Here is a 19,721-nt window from a genome sequence, read left to right as displayed (position 1 = left end):
AAGATCGAGCTTTAGGGAAAGAAATGATGTAACTATTCGATGTTTCATGTGTTGGTGAGAACGTTGCCGTTGTCATCCTTCAGCCGATAGGCACCTAGTCGGATCACCTCGGCCACCACGTATGGTCCTTCCCATGGCGGAGAGAGCTTATGTTTGTCCTTGGATGACTGGGTCCTCCGGAGTACGAGATCACCGACCTCGAGGATCCTCCCCTTGATTTTTCTTTCATGGTACCTATAGAGAGTTTGATGGTAATGAGCAGAGCGAATGATGGTCATCTCACGAGCCTCCTCGAGCAGGTCAACCACGTCCTACTGAGCCTCCGTGGCTTGGTCTTGGTCGAAGGCCTTTACTCTTGGGGCGCCGTGATCGAGGTCGGATGGCAACACTGCTTTGGCTCCATATGCCAGGAAGAAAGGGGTGAACCCCATGGACTGGTTTTGGGTCATTCTTAGGCTCCAGAGGATTGCTAGGGCCTCTGCAACCCATCACCCAGCATACTATTTGAGTTGGTCGAAGATGCGGGGCTTGAGTCCTTGGAGGACCATGCCATTGGCCTGCTCGACCTGACCGTTAGTACATAGGTGTCTGACCGAGGCCTAATCGATCCTGATGCCATATCCATCACAGAAGTCTAGGAACTTCTTCTTAGTGAAGTTTGTTCCGTGGTCGGTGATAATATAGTTAGGGACACCAAACTGATAGATGATGTCGAGGAAGAACTTGACTGCCTCTTCCGAGCGGATATTGGTGATGGGCTTAGCCTCTATCCACTTGGTGAACTTGTCCACTGCCACAAAAAGGTGTGTGAAGCCACTCGGGGCCTTTTTGAGGGGTTCGACCATGTCGAGGCCCTAGACCGCGAATGGCCAGGTGATGGGGATGGTCTGAAGCTCCTGCTCCGGTAGGTGAGTTTGTTGAGCGTAGAACTGGCATCCTTCACACTTGCGGACCACCTCCTCTGCATCTCATAGTGCAGTGGGCTAGTAAAAACCTTGGTGAAAGGCTTTCCTGACCAGTGACCTTGGGGCCGCGTGATGTCCATAGATTTTGGCAGGGACTTCAACGAGAAGTTGTTTCCCCTGGTCGATCAGGATGCACATCATGAGCACTCCCGATAGACTTCGCTTGTAAAGTTCGTTACTAATGGCGATGAACGTCTTGGTGCATCGAGCGATTCATCGCGCTTTAGTCCTTTCTGGTGGGAGAACGTCCTTGAGGAGGTAGGCGAGCAGTGGTGCTCCCTAGTCGGCTGAATCGAGTGCCATCATGGCAATGTCTCTAGGCGACATTGACATGGAGGCACCAAGATTAGAGCCCCCAAGCGCTCGGTCAGGGTCAGGGCACGTCGGGGGGTCGGAGCCCTTGAGTGCTAGATTGGTGTAGGAGCACGTCTGGGTCAGATCCTCTCAGATGCGGGCAGACGGCTTGTGGAGGCCGTTTACAAAGACCCCATCGATGGGCGGTTCCCATTTGGCCACCAATTTTGGAAGGAAGTCTATGGCGTCGTTGTCCTTTAGAGGGACGTGATGCAGTTCGATCCCTTGGAACTTGTCCTTGAGCATGTGCACTTCTTGGTAGTACACCGCCATGAGAGGGCTCTTGTAGGAGGACTCCTTCATGACTTGGTCGACGACCAACTCTGAGTCGCCGCGGACATACGTCGCGTGGCGCCAAGCTCAACGGCGATGCGTAGTCCATGTCTAGGGTCGAGAGCTGGACTTTTGTCCATTCGGTGATAAAGTCGGCAAGAGCCTAAGACTTAATAGCGGTGTAGGGGACATACCTGATGTCGTGGCCCATGAGCTCGAGAGCCCACTTGGAGATTCGGCTAGCGGCCTCACGGTTATGGACGACCTCCCCGAGTGGGTATGAGGTGACGACCATGACCTCATGGTCGGTGAAGTAGTGTAGGAGTTTTCGAGTCACCATCAGCACGGCATACAGAAGCTTCTAAACCTAGGGGTAGCCAATTTTGGCATCGGTGAGTACCTCACCGATGAAGTACACCGGTCGTTGGACTTTCAGGGGGTGTCCCGGCTCCTCTCACTCGACGATGAGGGTGGCGCTCATAATGTGGTTGCTTGCCATGATGTAGAGGAGGAGGGATTCTCCCCGCTCAGGAGCGACGAGGATTAGGGCTGACGTCAGTGATACTTTGAGGCCTTCCAAAGCCTATTGTGCCTCCATTGTCTAGACGAATGCGTCTATCTTCTTGAGAAGTTTGTAGAGAGGCATCCCCCATTCGCCTAGTCGGGAGATGAACCAGCTCAGGGCGGCCAAACAATCGGTGAGCCTCTATACACCCTTGATGTTGTGTATAGGGCCCATGTTGGAGATGGCCATGAGTTTTTTGGGGTTAGCTTCGATGCCGCGCTCGGACACAATGTATCCGAGCAGCTTTCCCTTTGGAACCCCAAAAACACATTTTTCGTGATTCAATTTGACATTGAACCTGTGGAGGTTCGCGAATGTGGTGGCCAAGTTTGCGATCAGGTCACTAGCTTGAGCCGTTTTCACCACTATGTCGTCTACATAGACGTTGATTGTTGGTTTTGGTCACTTGACTTGGTCATGTTGGTCGGGCGGGTCGATTTGGTCAACAAAGCATCGCTGCATGCACCATTGATAGGTGGCACCTACGGTCTTCAGACCAAAAGGCATGGTTACGTAATAGTATGAACCATACAGGGTGATGAATGAAGTCGTGACCTGGTCAGACTCTTTCATCGTGATCTGGTGGTAGCCTGAGTAGGAATCTAGGAAGGAGAGGATTTCGCACCCTGAGGTGGAGTCGACTATCTAATCTATGCGTGGTAAAGGGAAGTGGTCTTTTGAGCATGCCTTGTTGAGGCCAGTATAGTCAACACACATTCTCCATTTTCCATTCTCCTTTTTCACAAGAATAGGATTAGCTAGCCAGTCAGAGTGGTATACCTCTTTGACGAATTCGGCTGCTAGAAGTTTGGCGATCTCCTCGCCTATGGCCCTACGCCTCTCGTCATCAAAGTGAAATAGGCATTGCTTGACGGGCTTTGAGCCTAGGACGATGCATAGTGCATGCTTGGCGACCTCCCTCGATATGACTGGCATGTTAGAAGGCTTCCACGTGAAGACATCACGAATCACGCGTAGGAAGTTGGTGAGCTCGCTTTCCTATTAGGCTAGGAGCTTGGTCCTAATCCGCACCATCTTGGTTGGGTTGTTGGCGTCGATCTCCACCACCTTGGTTTCCTTGGTCGGATGGAAGGTGCTTGAAGAGGTCTGCCCATTGTGGTCGGGGACTGCTGGAGTCGCTGAACTCCTAAGCTCCAAGAGCTTGGTAGAGTTGATGATGATAGTGGCGAGCTCGTAATGCTGATGGTCACACGTGTAGGCGTGCGAGAAGGTGCTACCTATGGTGATGATGCCGTTCGGCCGTAGCATCTTCAGCTTGAGGTAGGTGTAGTTGAGGATCGCCATGAACTTGGCATAGCATGGCCACCCCAAGATGGCATGGTAGGACCCCGGAAAGTCCACTACCTCAAAGGTTAGGACCTCCGAGCGAAAGTTGGTGCGGTCACCAAACATGATAGATAGGTCGATCTGCCCGAGTGGCTATGCCTGCATCCTCGGAATCATGCCATGGAAGGGAGAGCTCACTGGGCGGAGCTCTGATCGGGGGATGCACATGGCATCGAGGGTGTCGACGTAGAGAATGTTGAGGTCGCTGCCTCTGTCCATTAGCACCTTGGTGAGGCACTTCTTGCGGGTGATGGGGTCGATGATGAGCAGGTAGCGACCCAGTTGGGCGACTTGGGAAGGATGGTCTCTCTGATCAAAAGTGATTGGGGAGTCTGACCAGCTAAGGAAAGAGGGGATGGCCGACTCTGCGGCGCATGCCTCTCTATAGCGTACCTTGTGCTGGCGCTTGGAGTGGATGGCGTCGGATCCCCCAAAGATCATGAGACAGTCCTCAAGGTTAGGGAAGCCGTCTTCATCCTTGTCTGCCATGCCTCCTTTCTTGGCCACCTCCTCCTTGCCTTTCCCTTCCTTTGGCTTGGCAGCTTACCATAGGAAGTGCTTGAGGAGCTCGCAGTCCTTGTAGAGGTGTTTGACGAGATAAGCGTGGTTGGTGCATGGACTCTCCATGAGCTTGTCGAAGTGGTCGGGCTAGCCCTGCTAGGGCTGCTTGCCCACGCAGTCGGCCACGGTGACCAAAGCTGGGTTGGCCAGTCGGCGCTGATACTTCTTGTTCTTCTTGCCCTTTTGTGTGGAGGGGCACTCGCCTTGGTCCTTGTGCTTGGCCTTGCCCCTATCTTGACCACTACGGAAGACCGCCCTGACTACCTCCTCGTTAGAGGCGTGGTTCATGGTGATGTCAAGAAGGTCGCGGGTGGTACGGGGCTTCACATAGCCGAGGAACACGCTGACGACATCCGTGTCGATGATATCAGGAAGGGAGTTGCGTTGCTTTGAGAACCTATGGATGTAATCTTGCAGGGACTCGTTGGGATCCTACTGGCAGCTCTAGAGGTCCTAGGAATTCTTAGGATGGACATACATCCCCTAGAAATTCCTGGCAAAGACCCTCTTCAGATCCGCCCAGTAGCGGATGCTGTCGGGCGGAAGGAATTTGAGCCATGCTAAAAAATGCTCCCCCACGTAGATGGGGAGGTACTAGATGATGAAGTAGTCATCATCCACTCCTCTGGCTCGGTAGGCGAGCCGAAAGTCTTCGAGCCATATACTAGGGTTTGTCTCCCTGGTGTACCTGGTAATGTTGGTGGGCAGTCGGAAGCGATGTGGGAATGGTGCTTTTTGGATGTGGCGACCAAAGGCCCATGGCCTCGGGCCATCCAGGCTAGGGCTCTGGTCATTTTGTCGTCCTCCATGCCTGGGGTGTGTCTCCTGGCACTCCTCAATGGTCAGGCCAAGGCCCGCACCGCCTACTCTCACCGCCATTTGATGGACGTCATCATCGTGCTGGGTGTGGCATCGATTGTGGATGAGGTTGCGAGTGTCATGGTTTGGCCCAAGCCGTCCATGCATAGGTGTTTGGTGTGGAGCGGGCGCCGGGTTGGGCTGCAGCATAGCCGCGGCCTCCTGCTCCATGCCCAGCAACTGTTGTGGTTAGTGGACAGAGTGATTCGACTGGTGCGGCCCTAGTCCCTCGGCTGGGCAAGAGGCCGCGTGCTAGTGTCGCGATGCGGAGCTTTCCGCATGCTGAACGGCGGCGGTCTCCACCAGCACTCGGAGGTTCTGGTGGATCGCCTGCTCCTAGGGGTCAGTAGGCTCGAGGAGGATGCACAGAAGCATCACCGCAGCAGCGATGTTCTAGCCAGCCTGAGCAAACTAAGGGGGATCATCCCCTCCGTCCAGGATGTTATGCTGGACCTGACGAGCACAACCTCGAGCATCGCTCACTGGGTTACGCATATGTGGTGCGGAGTGATGTGTCGGGCGTGCCGGCGTAGGTGGCGGCTGGCTCAGCCGCCTTTGTCATAAGTCCTCGTCGTGGTCCTGCGCACGCGCTAGGGACTACGCACGGGGGTCCAAAAGGGTTTTAGTCTACAGAGACTCAACTACCTCTGGTGGCTGTCTTGGGATGTCCGCCATAGCACACTCCTAGGACAGAGAGAGGCTAGGTGCCATGACATCACCGATGCTAGAGCCATCGCTTTCGACCTCATCATCGATGAGGTCATGGAAGGAGGCGGGAGCATAGCCCACCATCCCCACGAACTTGAACGTGAGAGGGGGTGACGTCAGCATCCTTCGGAGCCCCCATGCACATGCGTCCATGGGGGACGTGAAGCCATAGTGGGACCAGTTGCACGACGGTCGTAGTAGGGACAATGGGGTCTCTCCGGAGAGTTGGCGGAAGGTGTTAAACAGTGAGTAAAGAACAATATGTACATCGCTCACCATGGGGTTTGAGCCCAGCATGGGCTCGAGGTGAAGCGTGGGTGTCTCGATGTTGCGGTTGTCGAGTGGCCTAGGGCCGGTGGAGGACGCTCCTCCTCCAGTGGAGCTCGGGACAAGCGCCTCCTTGTGGAGGCAGAGTATGCCAAGCTGGTCGGCGATGAAGTTTAGACTCCCAAAGAGGAAGGTCTGGAGTTGCACAAAGATGGAAGGAGCCTACATCCTAGCAAGTGGGAGTGTGCGAAACTCTAGCGAGCCTAAGCGAATCGTATCGCTTGAGACTGCCATGCCAAAGATGGTGGAAAGGTGGACCATCCGATGACAAAAAGCATGAACGCACGACGTCTCTCCCCACAGATGGCGCCAACTGTCGGTGCGAAATGTGGCCAACAAGTAAATATTTGTAGTTTTGCCATGCGCTGTGATCAGATGTGGCCTAGCATGCGATGACACATCATTTATACTAGTTTAGGCAACATGCCCTACATCCAATTTCAGTCGGTCGGTGACTTTATTCCTGAGGCCAGGTGCTCAAAGTTTGCTGTGGGGTTACAAATGAGTAAGGAATGAGAAGGGGGTGTTAGAGGCCCGGTCGGACTCAGAACCGAGTGGAAGAGAGTGACGGATGCTCAAACATGCGCTAAGTATTGGAGCGTATGCTCTATGTGTCCGAGCTTATCAGCTGTTGAGAGCGTGCAGACTGTGTAGCTGTCGAGTTCTAGAGCTGTTGAGCTATTTTTTCTGTGTCCTCAGAGGAGAGAGCGCATCTCCTTTTATAGATGAAGTGGATGGCCTTACAAGTCAAAGACGGAAAGGGAGAGAGTGTGTACGGGTGCTACCTAGTCTTATTGTCCACGCCGTCGAGTACGGCACGCCATCGCCCACCTTATTGTTCACGGCCTGCTATACCTGACAGGTCGCACAATGTTCGCTCACCTTGCTGTTCATGACCTAGGAGGCTGCACAGCGTTCACCCACCTTACTGTTCATGACCTAGTAGGCTACACAATGTTCGCCTAGGATGACAAACAACGGCGCCCACAATACTGTTTGTGCTCTGCCGCGTCTGGCAGGTTGTATAGTGTTCGTCTGACATGGCCTGATGGCACCGTCCTGTAGGTGCACAAGGCATGGCAGGGTACGGTCCTTAGTATTACGGTTGACTTGAGTGCCTTACCTTATCTGCTCCGCCTGCTCCCCGGGCCCACATCGAGCAGGCGTCCTGGTTGGTCAGTCCTAGTCGGCCCTGATCATGTCAGTCGGGAAAGAGAGGCGAGCAAAGGTCTGACATATCCTCGGTCGGAGGAACAAGGTCAGAGTCTGTCTCGGCCTGTCATTGTGTATCTGGGCTGGCCCAGATGCGTGCTGTCGCTTGTGCCACCTACTGGGCCAAGTATTGCAGGAAACGTAGGTCCATTGGGGACCCCTAGGTTTATGAACCCGACATCACTATTAGAGGCACCACCACAAGAATCCTCCTCTTCAGAAGCAAATCGAGGTATTTGGTAAATAAACTTCACAAGGGGAAGTCTGGTTCGAAGGACTTAAAACACCAAAACCTCACCGAAAGAGCTAGCTTGGGGGAGAAGCACTCCTGTGTATCTAGGTAAGTGTGCTTTCCCATTGTTCTAGTTTTAGTTTCTTTTAAATAGTTAAGAAAATGGTGAATGAAAAACAAAATAAAAAGTTATCTATATAATAAATATATATAGTTATAGTAATAATGTGTGATCTAGTAGAATTAAAAATAAAATAAAAAATGTGTGTCTAGTTTGTTTAAATTTATTTTTAAGAGTTGAAAAAATAGAACTTAGAATAATCTCTTAAAATGGAAATGATGAATAGTTGCTCTATTGTAATTTCTTTCAAGTACCTAGTTTTCAGCCTTGAATTCTCTTGAGTTTTGGATACGACTGATTTGGTATAAGGATTTACTCTGAACTTGAAACTCGTGGGTAGCATATGCTTGATCTAAGTCTAGGTAATTGACTAGATATGATATGAGAAGGTCTGAGCTAATGTTTATCTTGTTCCAAGTGACACTAAAGTTCTAGAGATTTATCTTTTAAAAAACACAAAAATGCTACATAATGAGTTCCTGTATGACAAAGCTTGAATTTCCACCAGAGCCATACATGTTATTTCGGGCTAGGAAAACTTCCACATATATGATGCTTGCTTTTGAATTGAGTTTTAGTCAAGTTTTGTTGACCCTTATGAGAGGTTTGTCATGCTCTTAAAATCAAGATCACGTACACACCACATATACCTGTTGCTCCTACACTAGGAGTACGCAAAACATGCCTTCCATCTAGATCCACCAAAAAAATGTTTTACTCCTACACTAGGAGTGAACACAAAACATGCTTGATAGGTTTTTAATCCACCAAATAAATGCTCCAAGTTCTTGTTGCTATCTCTCAAAGTTTTGTTGCAGAAAAGATACATGGGGCTATGCAAAAGTTATTCATAAAAAAAGATGAAAAAAGATGAAAAAATGGACAAGTGTCTGAGATATTTAAAACAATGGGTACTTAGATGCTTGCCTGAAAAAAAGAAGAAAGAGATGAATAAGATAGCCCTTGTTCTCTTGCAAAATTATTTCCAAGTTTCAAAAGAGAGATAAGTTTTTAAGAAGCATAGTAGAATTAGGTTAGCCACCATATATATATCCACCATACATCCACACACATGCACATCTTGATTTGATTGTATGACTCAACTCTCTTTGGATCTGTTGTTTGACTTTACAATATATGCATTGCAAGTATGATCTAGCTTTCTCCCTACCTTTGAACTCCGCATAAGCCTTAGTTGTAGGAAGAGAAAAAGGCATAACATCTTTATTGCCCTGATGAGGATCCACAAATACCACATATATTGAGAGACTTGAGGGTGTCATACAATGGAATCTCTGAGTTTTATTTTGAAAACTTATAAAAACTTCTGAATAATGGTAGAACAAAGAACTTGAGACATAGTGCTTGACTTGATCGTTCTATCTTTTAATTGCTCAAGACCCAAGTGAAGGTTAAGAAGCCCCATGGTTGAAGGTAATATGGGTAAGTTTGAAAGTCAGATTAGTTTATTCTAACCTATAGAAGAATTTTTTATTGAACACATGTGTACTTTTGAGGCATGAAAAACATTGTAGTAACTCCTGATCCATTACTGAGTTTAGCTTTACTCGAGGACTGGCAAAGGTTAAGCTTAGGGCAACTTGTTGATGGTCACTAACATCAATTATAAATCGTCAACATAACCTAGTATTTATACTTAATTCCATCACCAAACATAGGTATAGGGGTTTAAACTAATAAATTCCACGAGTTTTGGTGAATCTGTGTTTTCAGCAAGGTTTATCCAGAAAATCGTCAAGGGGGACCTATTTGTCAAAGGAAATTATGGAATTCTAGCCACGTAATCGACGTGGGAAGACTCTAGAAGACTCCAGAAGGTGAATCACCAAAGTGGAGCCCGTATCTCTGACATGTGGGGCCTGGCCGGCCTCCCCTAGAGGCCTGCCCGACCTGTGAGTCCCCCATGTCAGCCTCCTGTTGCTATGTTGGTTCCCCACCTGCCTCCTAGGTTGTATCTATGCCATCCTTTAAGTCGATTTGATCCTAGGGCTCATGTTGGATGTTCTAGGCCTATATATACCAGCCCCTGCCACCCCTCCCTAGAGCTATCCTGAAACCCTAATTCATATTCTCCTCATCAGGATTAGAGCCAGCTATCAAGAGAAGATTAGTCCTCTATAGGATCTAGTCTTATGAATAGAATAGTGAGATAGAGAGTGAGGAAAGAGTTTGGAGGAGGTGCCGGCCTATCGGCGCTCTCTCTATGGCTTGTACCTTGGTAGATCCAAGTTCTACTTGAGCTTGCCTTCGAGGATATCTCTGGTAATCAACTTCTAATTCGAGTAAGCATCTTGTTTATATTGTTCATCAGGATCACGAACTCTTTGGAGTGCTTTATTCCTATTCTAGAGGGAGTAGAGTATTAATCGTAAGTGTAAGTGTGGTGCTTAGACTTGGATTAATCAGTGGATGCACCATATATTCTAGAAGGTGGTAGGTCGCATGAGTGACATAAGTTCTATATAGCCTGTACTATATAGCTTCATTGATCCTTTGTAGTCAACCTCCCGTCTGTAGGTGCACGTAGGACGTGGTTGCGAAGGAAAGCATCCTCTGCTAGTGTCTTTCTCTAGTAATGTCCCCTAGTTGAAATAGTAGAAGACATAAGCTTACCCAAGTCTAAACTAGAGAACTTTAGTTATTTTCTCTACTGCTCCTATTTATCCTAACCTTGTTGCTACCCTTAGTCAAGTTAGTCCATAGTTAGTCTCACATGTTTCCCTAGTGGATACGATACTTGAAATACCTCCGAGTGAAAGCTACAGTGGTATTCATGTGCTTACGGATATATCTATGTGTGTTAAATATATCAACAATCACACAACAGCTATGTCATTACTCTACAACTAGTGAGCTAGCTAGAGAGCTAATTACAACTAAAAAGGCTACTCTACTCAACTAGCTACAACTAACACTACACAAGTATATGACAAAGTCAATACAAGAGTGATAGAGTGAATATACCGAGCCAGGCAAGAGATGAACAATGAATACCAATGAATACCATGGAGACAATGAAGAGACAATGATTTATCTATGAGGTTCACTTGTTTGTCGACAAGCTACGTCCTCGTTGTAGCGATTCACCTACTTAGAGGTTCACAAGCTAATTGGCATTACACGCTAAACCCTCAATAGGGTGGCCACACAACCAACACAAGATGGGGATCCACAAGCTATGAGCAATTCACTAGAGTCACCTTTCACGATCTCCCATGGGGCATAGATGAAGAACCCTTCACAAATCACTAGAAGATGGCCACGAACAATCACCAACTCATGCTCGATCTCCTCTATTGCTCTAAGCCATCTAGGTGGCAGCAACCACCAAGAGTAACAAGAAAACCAGCAGTAAAACAATCCCCAAGTGCCACTAGATGCAATCTCATAAGCAAATGCACTTGGAATCACTCAATCTCACTTTGGATTAGCAATCAAGAAAGAGAGATGAGTGGGAGGGAGTATGCTCAGCTCAATGTGATGTATCAATGATCAAAATGTCCAAGAGAGAGAGTTAGAGCCACCTAACATCTATTTATAGAGCCCCAAAGACTCACTAGCATGTTACTCCCCACAGGGGGCGTCCAAACCCTGGTTCGGACCATGAATAGGGCTGGTCCAGGACCATGCTTCCTAGGGTCCAGAGCCTTGCCCGAGCCAACCACTGTGCCGCCACGTGCCTCTCTTGAATCTTCTAGACCATTGACGTGCTCAATGGCTCGTATGCGCGCGTCCGGACTTCCCTCCGGACCTACAATAGGACACCGTCCAGGACTAAACTCGATCGGAGTCTAGAGGATGCAATTTTCATGCAGAGAGCTGCCCAAGAGAAAAATTGCCTCCGGACTCTGTCCGACCTGAGTCAGTCTGGACCAAGGCTCAAGGTCTAGACCGGACTCGCCAGCACACTGTCACGCCACATGGCCAGGTGCCCCCAATCGGACTAGGGCACCTTGGTCCAGACCACTGTCAGAGCAGGGTCTGGAGCCACAATGTCCTGCTCTGCCTGCGCCGAGGTCATCAACCGGACCCATGCCCCATGGTCCTGAATGCCCCACGGCACCAGGGTCCGGAGCAGTGTCCTAGAGCATTGTCCCCCCTAGGCTTTGGTTCTAGACCCATGAACCATGGTCTAGACCATCGAGACCCTAGGGTCTGGATCCTTTTGCCTTCATCAAAACATCTCCTTTCTTTCACCCTTGCTTCCATGAGCCAACACAAAAGTGTTCCACCACTTGTGCATGTGTGTTAGCATAAGGGTTTTAAGTTAGCTCACTAGATCCTAATGCAAATGTATTTATGACTTCACCTAGTGGCACTTGATAACCGTAATTACCATGATTTTCCCCTCTTTATAGTACAACTACTTATTACACTCACACCCTCTATGGTGTCTTGAGTGCCAAAACAAAATGGCTCCTATTTATATACCTTTGTCTTGAGCCCTTTTTGTTTTTCTCTTTCTTCTTTTCCCAAGCTTGAGCACTTAATCATCACCATGGCCTACACCATCATCATGATCATCATCCACTTGCTCCTTTGCTTGGTGTGTACCAACCTATCTCATATTCACTTAGAGCCAAAGGTTAGTACACTAGGTTTCATCAATTATCTAAAACCAAACTAGGGCTTTCACTATCTTACTGACCTACATGCTATAGGAAACGGATGGAGAGGAAGAGAGGCAGCAACGACTGGTAGATAGAGGGGAAGGAAGAGAGGGAGGATGAGAGGGAGGTGGAGGTGATGATGCTAAGAAAGGGAGTGAGAAGAAAGAGAGATGAGTTTATTATATGTGGGTCCACTTTGGTACGTGGGTCTAAATTACCTGAAAACCATCAAAACCAAGTTGGGAGGCCAAAATTGAATGGACTAAGAATTGAGATGACAAATTTACAAGGTTTTATAGTTTGGGGTTACAAATGAGAAAAACACAAGAGTTGGGAAAACAAATAGGCTCAATCCAGATAACAATAATGGATATCTGAGGTTTCATGGACCTATGAACACTCTTGCAAAATCTTAACTTCTGAAGTGTATCAGAACTTCTGATGAAAATTTCAGAACATCCAAAACTCCAAAAAGCAGCACAAGTCAATTTACAAAAAACGCCATAACTTTTAGCTCCGAACTCTGATTTCAATGATCTTGGACTTCCTGGAAAGCTTATTCAAAGGACTAATGATTGCAACTAAAAACAAGCTCTAAAACCAACTAACCTGAGAAAGTGTTGTGGCATGTGTTTATCTCATGTTAGCACTCGGATTTTGGTTGGTTTGAACACTTGAGACTTTCAAATTGTTCATATTGCATCCCTCTTAATAGTACAACATACATATACTCAAGATAAAAAAAGACATGTATATTTCCATAACTTGAGTCTTCAATATTTCTATATGTCAATTCTTCTCAATATATCTTCATAATGGTTTGCAACAATCTTTGTCTCATTCTTCTTGAGAAAATCCACCTTAAGCTTGTAACTTGAACCATTTCAACACATTTGAGTTTAATCCAATGGCTTTAAGCCACTTCACTTATGATATAACAAGGATTTGATACTTCACCAAGAATGACTTATTGTGGCTTGATTAGTCCTTTAAGATTTCCAAGTGCTTCTTCACCTTAGCCTTGATCCCTCAATGTTAAGCCGTTGTTTGCCCTTCATCTACGCTTAGTACCTCGAAGCCCAACTTAGTACATTCCTTCACTCATCTTCCCCACCTTGAATCAATCTTGATTTTCACCAACAATAGGCACACATTGAAATCTCACTTTATTAGCATTTTTCTCGCTTGAACTAGATTGTTTCAATGAACTTACTACTCAACAATGCTTATATTGATTTGCTATTGCATAACTTGACGGAGCTTCACATTTGAACTTCATTTGATATCAACACACATGTCCTTTTTATATATCCATATTATGCTTGTCAAGTTGCTTAGTTCAATGATATTCCACAATGTAGATGTAAGCCAACATAAGACCGTGTATATGCATAAGTTCATGTCTCTTCTCCTTTATGCACTTTGGTTTTCCATTTCTCCTATTATTTGTTTTTCATTCATTCTTCAACTTTGATCAATACTAGTCAACTATCAATCTCTTCTTATTCATGTAAGAAAGCCATCATTGAGAACAAATCATACCCATTTCTCTTTATCTCATTTTGCTTTATCAATTTGCTTATCTTTTCTTTATTGATATGATTTGATATGATGCAATGAAACCTATCCAAAATCCATTAAACTCATTAGCCATTTATTTTTTCCCAAAATCCACTAGGGGGCCTAGATGCACTTTCATTGTTCTAATAGAAGGAAAAATATTCTTTGAAGAGGAAAAAATCCTCATAGAATAAAAATTTGGGTGTGACCGGTTTGCTTCCACATATGCAATAGGCAACATTCACATGAGGAACTTTCTAGATAAATGGCAAGAAAACAAAAGACGTGTTTGGCATGCTTTAAGGCTAAAGTATTGAATATTTTAGACTTAGATATTTTGCATGATGGTAATTATCTAGTAAATGGATAAGCATTTGGGAGATTCTATAAATGTAGTAAAGTATAAGGTTGTTACAGAGTATTATCATATAGACTATATAAACACATATGGATTTAAGTGGCCATCCCATACTTACGAAGCCATGCATAATGAGTTAGTTACCGTAAAACATAAAAGCATCCACCAAATATTTTGTGTGACAACCTTGACTTTGTACGAGAGTCTTATATAGTTTATAAAGTCATTTTATTTGTTTTAAAAAATATATATAAATTAGTTAGCAGTAGAGTTAGACATAGTTAAGAGAAGAAAATAAAAGAGATAATATTTTGAACACCCAATACTACAAAGTTGCGTCCGCCAATGATCTCAACTGAGCAGGAGTTTTATAAGCTAATATGAAAAGCACCGACAGCCCGATCCATCACAAGAAACAACACAACTACATCCTACTATCCCATTAACCAAATATTTGTTCACTAATTCAGATCCCATGCCACACCAAGCCCTTTTTACCGCCTAACTGAGATCCACGTGCCATTCCAAGCCAAAATGGATCCACCCGAATCTGAATCTAAACTCGAGGACCGTAATCCAATAACCAGCAACTGATATGGGGCAATTCCTAGGAGAGATCAAATCCGAGGAAGATTGGAATGCAGGAGAAAGCTCGGATCCAAACTTCGCAAGAGGATGGAGATAGAGAAAAGACGGGTGAACCCAATGGAGCTACCCACCTAGCGCTGATGCATGATGCTTAGAGCTTCCTTCCGCGGCCACCGCCTCGTGCTCCGCTTCCACCATTATTTGGACGCCACAATCCAAGAAGGCGTTGGAGCTGGCATGCCCCTATCTAGAGGTCCAAGAGGCAAGACCGCAAGAGGTGAACTCAATGAGAAAAATACCAGTGTTGAATTTTTCGCAAGCGTTTTACCTGTCGTCAGAAGACGACGACCGTACAACAAACCATAATTTTTTTTCAAAAGTTAAACCCCATTGACACAAGTGATTGTGTATCCATGCTATGTGAAGTTTAGCCCTTATCTATAACTCTTATAATCCTAAACTCCACTAGAATATTATCTTGACATGCAAGCAGTTCACTATCACTTGCAATTAAAGTTCACTGGCACAAGCAATTATGATATCCACGTTAGCGGGACACATCATCTATTAACATATATTTAGTTATTCATGTCAGCGTGTCACGCTATCCACTAAGATTAGTTTATAATAGTTAATTCCTTCCTAAGAAGTGTATGGATAGTTTAATTTCATTCCAACTCAGTAATTTCCACAGCAACGCGCGGAGTATGCTTCTAGTTTATGCTATGTTTACATCCCGTAGCATTAAAATTAGCTAATTTTTAGTAGGAGGTTATTTGAATACACCTAGTAATAGGTGATAGTGACTTGAAGGTTGAAAGGTCCTAATGGCTAGAGGGGGGTGAATAGCCTAATAAAAATTTCTACAACAACACTTAACCAAATGGTTAGACAATTATGAGGCGAAGCGAGTGTTGCGCTAGCCTACTCACAATGCAAGCCACCTACCACAATTCTAGTTCAGATAGTGTCAATTCACACAAGAGCAATGACACTACCCTATGTTAGTGTGCTCTCAAAGGCTAACTAAAGAGCCACACCAACCAAGCATGCAAGCTCTCACAACTAGCTACACTAAAGAGCTTGTCAACTAGTTTGCGGTAAAGTAAAGAGAGTGATCAAGAGGGTTATACCGCCGTGTAGATGAATGAACCAATCAATCACGAAGATGAATAACAATGATGACCAATCACCTCGGAATCAATGATGAACACAATGATTTTTACCGAGGTTCACTTGCTTGCCGGCAAGCTAGTCCTCGTTGTGGCGATTCACTCACTTGGAGGTTCACGCGCTAATTGGCTTCACACGCTAAACCCTCAATAGGGTGCCGCACAACCAACACAAGATGAGGATCACACAAGCCACGAGCAATCCACTAGAGTACCTTTTGGCGCTCCGCTGGGGAAAGGTCAAGAACCCCTCACAATCACCACGATCGGAGCCGGAGACAATCACCACCTCCGCTCGACGATCCTCGCTGCTCCAAGCCATCTAGGTGGCGGCAACCACCAAGAGTAACAAGCGAAATCAACAGCAAAACACGATCACTAAGTGCCTCTAGATGCAATCACTCAAGCAATGCACTTGGATCACTCCCAATCTCACTATGATGATGAATCAATGATGTAGATGAGTGGGAGTACTTTGGCTAGGCTCACAAGGTTGTTATGTCAATGAAAATGTGCAAGAGAGATCCCTTGAGCCGGCCATGGGGCTATAAATAGAGCCCCAATCAAATAGAGCCGTTATACCCCTTCACTGGGCAAAACGCGCTCTGACCAGACGCTCCGATCATACTGACCGGACGCTGGCCCTCAGCGTCCGGTCGCCCGATGGACGCCACGTGTCACCAGCTTCAAATGTTGTTCGTCAGATTTCAATGGCTATGACGCTGACCGGACGCTCCGGTTAAAACTGACCGGACGCTGGAACCTCAGCATCCGGTCGAGTACAGTAAGGGTTGAAACCTGGTTTTCCTCGACCGGACGCGTCCGGTCCACCTCGACCGGACACAGCCAGCGTCCGGTGGTAAACCCTAGCCACTGTCCCGACAGTCAACGCGACCGGACGCAGGCAGTCAGCGTCCGGTGCTTCTGGATCCAGCGTCCGGTCACTGGACCGACGCTGGCATCAGCTCTGTTCTCACTTCTATCTTCTCCACCCTTGCTCCAATGTGCCAACCACCAAGAATTTGTATCCGGCGCAATAGAAAATAGGCATTTCATTTTCCCGAAAGCGCCGAATCCCGCCCCATCTCAACCCTGCAAACACCTTGTGCACATGTGATAGCATATTTTCACAAATATTATCAAGGGTGTTAGCACTCCACTAGATCCTAAATGCATATGCAATGAGTTAGAGCATCTAGTGGCACTTTGATAACTGTATTCCGATACGAGTTTCACCCCTCTTAATAGTACGGCTATCAAACCTAAATGTGATCACACTCTCTAAGTGTCTTGATCACCAAAACAAAATAGCTCCTTTGGTTTATACCTTTGCCTTGAGCTTTTTGTTTTTCTCTTTCTTCATTTCAAGTTTAAGCCCTTGATCATCGCTATGCCATCACCATTGTTATGCTATGATCTTCATTAGCTTCTCTACTTGAAGTGTGCTACCTATCTCATGATCACTTGATGAACTAGGTTAGCACTTAGGGTTTCATCAATTTACCAAAACCAAACTAGAGCTTTCAAAGGTGTATATGAACTATTAGCATCTATTAGCCTGCTAATGAAATTAATAGTTAGCATTCCTTCAGCTAACAATTAGCAGTACCATTTTAATCCACTAGTACTATTTTTAGTTGCTAATTTTTACTGCTAATGGATCCAACATACTCTTAGTTTAGATGACACTAAAAAAAGAAGAAAGTTAACTACTGAATAGCTCACGTGACGTACTCCCTCGGTCTCAAGAAGAGTTATATAGGGTTTTGTGCAGGTTAAATTTTCTTATGTTTGATTAGGTTTGTAAATTAGCAATATCTATTTCAAATAAGCTTACTATAAACATATACTTAATGATTAATCTAATAATATTTACTATACACTATAAATATTAATAATCTCTTGGATATATTTGGTTAGAGTTAAAAATATTTGACTTCTCGGGAAGTGAGAATGTCATTCTTTGCGCGACCGAGGGAGTATACTCCATCCGTTCCAAATTATAAAGGCTTTTATAGATACTTAGATATTGCTATGCACCTAGTTATACATTATATCTAGATAGAAAGTAGAAGATATATATTTGTAAAGTTAGAACGACTTACAATTTTGAATGGATAGAGTAATATATTTAAATTTTGCATACATTTCATTTATGATGACAATGTGATTACAGACATAACTTTAACCTGATCTGGTATATATTCATAAAATAAGAAGAACTGCAATGTTGTCTAAGTGACTTTTTGATATAGTTCTACTTCCATTTTCAAAGCTAAATCACTTCAAAAATTACGGAAACCAATATTTGAGTTACTTTTTTTTGCGAAGGGAAGGGGGACTTATATTAAATCTTGGCACAATACATCCCCAAATTACACATGAAAATTTTTGAAATAAAAAATACATGATGTTCTATCCAGATTCTTCCATCGTCTTCTTCCCCAATGGCTTCTCTCGAATGTCGGAGCCAAAGTGCAGTCCTTATGCCGAATCCAACAACCAACCACAAACATTGGACATGCCGCAAGATCCAACGCTTCAAAACCAGTCTAAAACACATCTTAATCGCTAAAAGAATATAGACAGTTGTATCATCGGGTACGATATAGGCCGCAGAATCATCACCTGGAGACCTTGAATTCCTCTCCGCGACCATCGCCAATGAGATCGATGACCCGGAGTCGCTGTCCTCATAGAGGGCTCCTAGAAGCATCCCTCCCCCTGCAGATAAAGGCCACAAATTGGCCACCTGCCGATGAAATTGACGTCTGCAACGTCAATCTCGTCGTGGCAATCACCGAAGCCATCGTAGAAAACACGATGCCGATCGAAAATCATCTGATTTTACCGGAAGATTTATTGGACCAAACCCTAATCAACTTGATAGAAAAACTACGAGAAAAAATGGATAGGTCCCTTTCCCTTCTTGTCCCAAGCAGACGCGCTGTAGAGAAGGAAGAAAAGGGGCCCTAGATGTGGCGGCGGCGGAGTGAGAAGCGGTGGCGGCGGCGGCGGCTGCTCTGTGCGTACGAGGCTTGCGTCTATGCGGCCATGCGTCGTCACACATGAAACACGCACAAACCCGGCCCAATACTTGGGTTACTTTATTACATGTATGAATCAAATAGGTTCTATATAACCATCAGGATTCTCGATTTTTGCATACATGTCATGTATGGATCAAACAACTTAAACCTAATGATACGACGAAAAATATTTGTGTACGACAAGGGGTATGAGTGAGATATAATGTTGTCACATTGTTAAGCACTGATGTGAAAGTTAATCCATTTAAATATAATACAAGCAGTTCCTAAATAAGTTCAACCACCCTGTTAACATGTACTCTCTCAATTCCAAATTATAAGACGTTTTGGCTTTTATATAGATATGTTGTTTTTACAACATGAGCATCACTGGTGAGATCTAACCGTTTTTTCGCTAAGCACATTCTCTAGCACTCTGAATCCGCTAAAACTTTCAACCTTTTTATCATTACAATTTGATTGGATGAGCTTTCCCGGTACCCATGCACATCAAGGTAACTGATGAAGTTTTTATTTCACATACATAGATTCCACTTTACCAATAGCCATGGCATTGGTTCAATTAAGATTGTATGCCCAAGAAAACAAGAGGATATAGATAAACTTACTTAAGTGGCATGATTAGGGGAACAATTAGAAGAGATTATATGTGGAAACAACAACCTTAGAGGTGCTTGGCACCTCCTCTCTACACCTCTGCGTCAACGACAATTTCTTGGCTTTTGTCACCATCGAGACCATTAAATTGACTTGGTGGCTCAAAATGACGGCAGGTTAGTATTGTTGGTTGATAACCTTATTTTGTATGTCATGACGGTCAACTGACCTACGTTCTGACA

The sequence above is a fragment of the Miscanthus floridulus genome, chromosome 16, assembly GCF_019320115.1.
Source record: "Miscanthus floridulus cultivar M001 chromosome 16, ASM1932011v1, whole genome shotgun sequence".
NCBI lineage: Eukaryota > Viridiplantae > Streptophyta > Magnoliopsida > Poales > Poaceae > Miscanthus > Miscanthus floridulus.
This window is presented reverse-complemented; position numbering follows the sequence as displayed.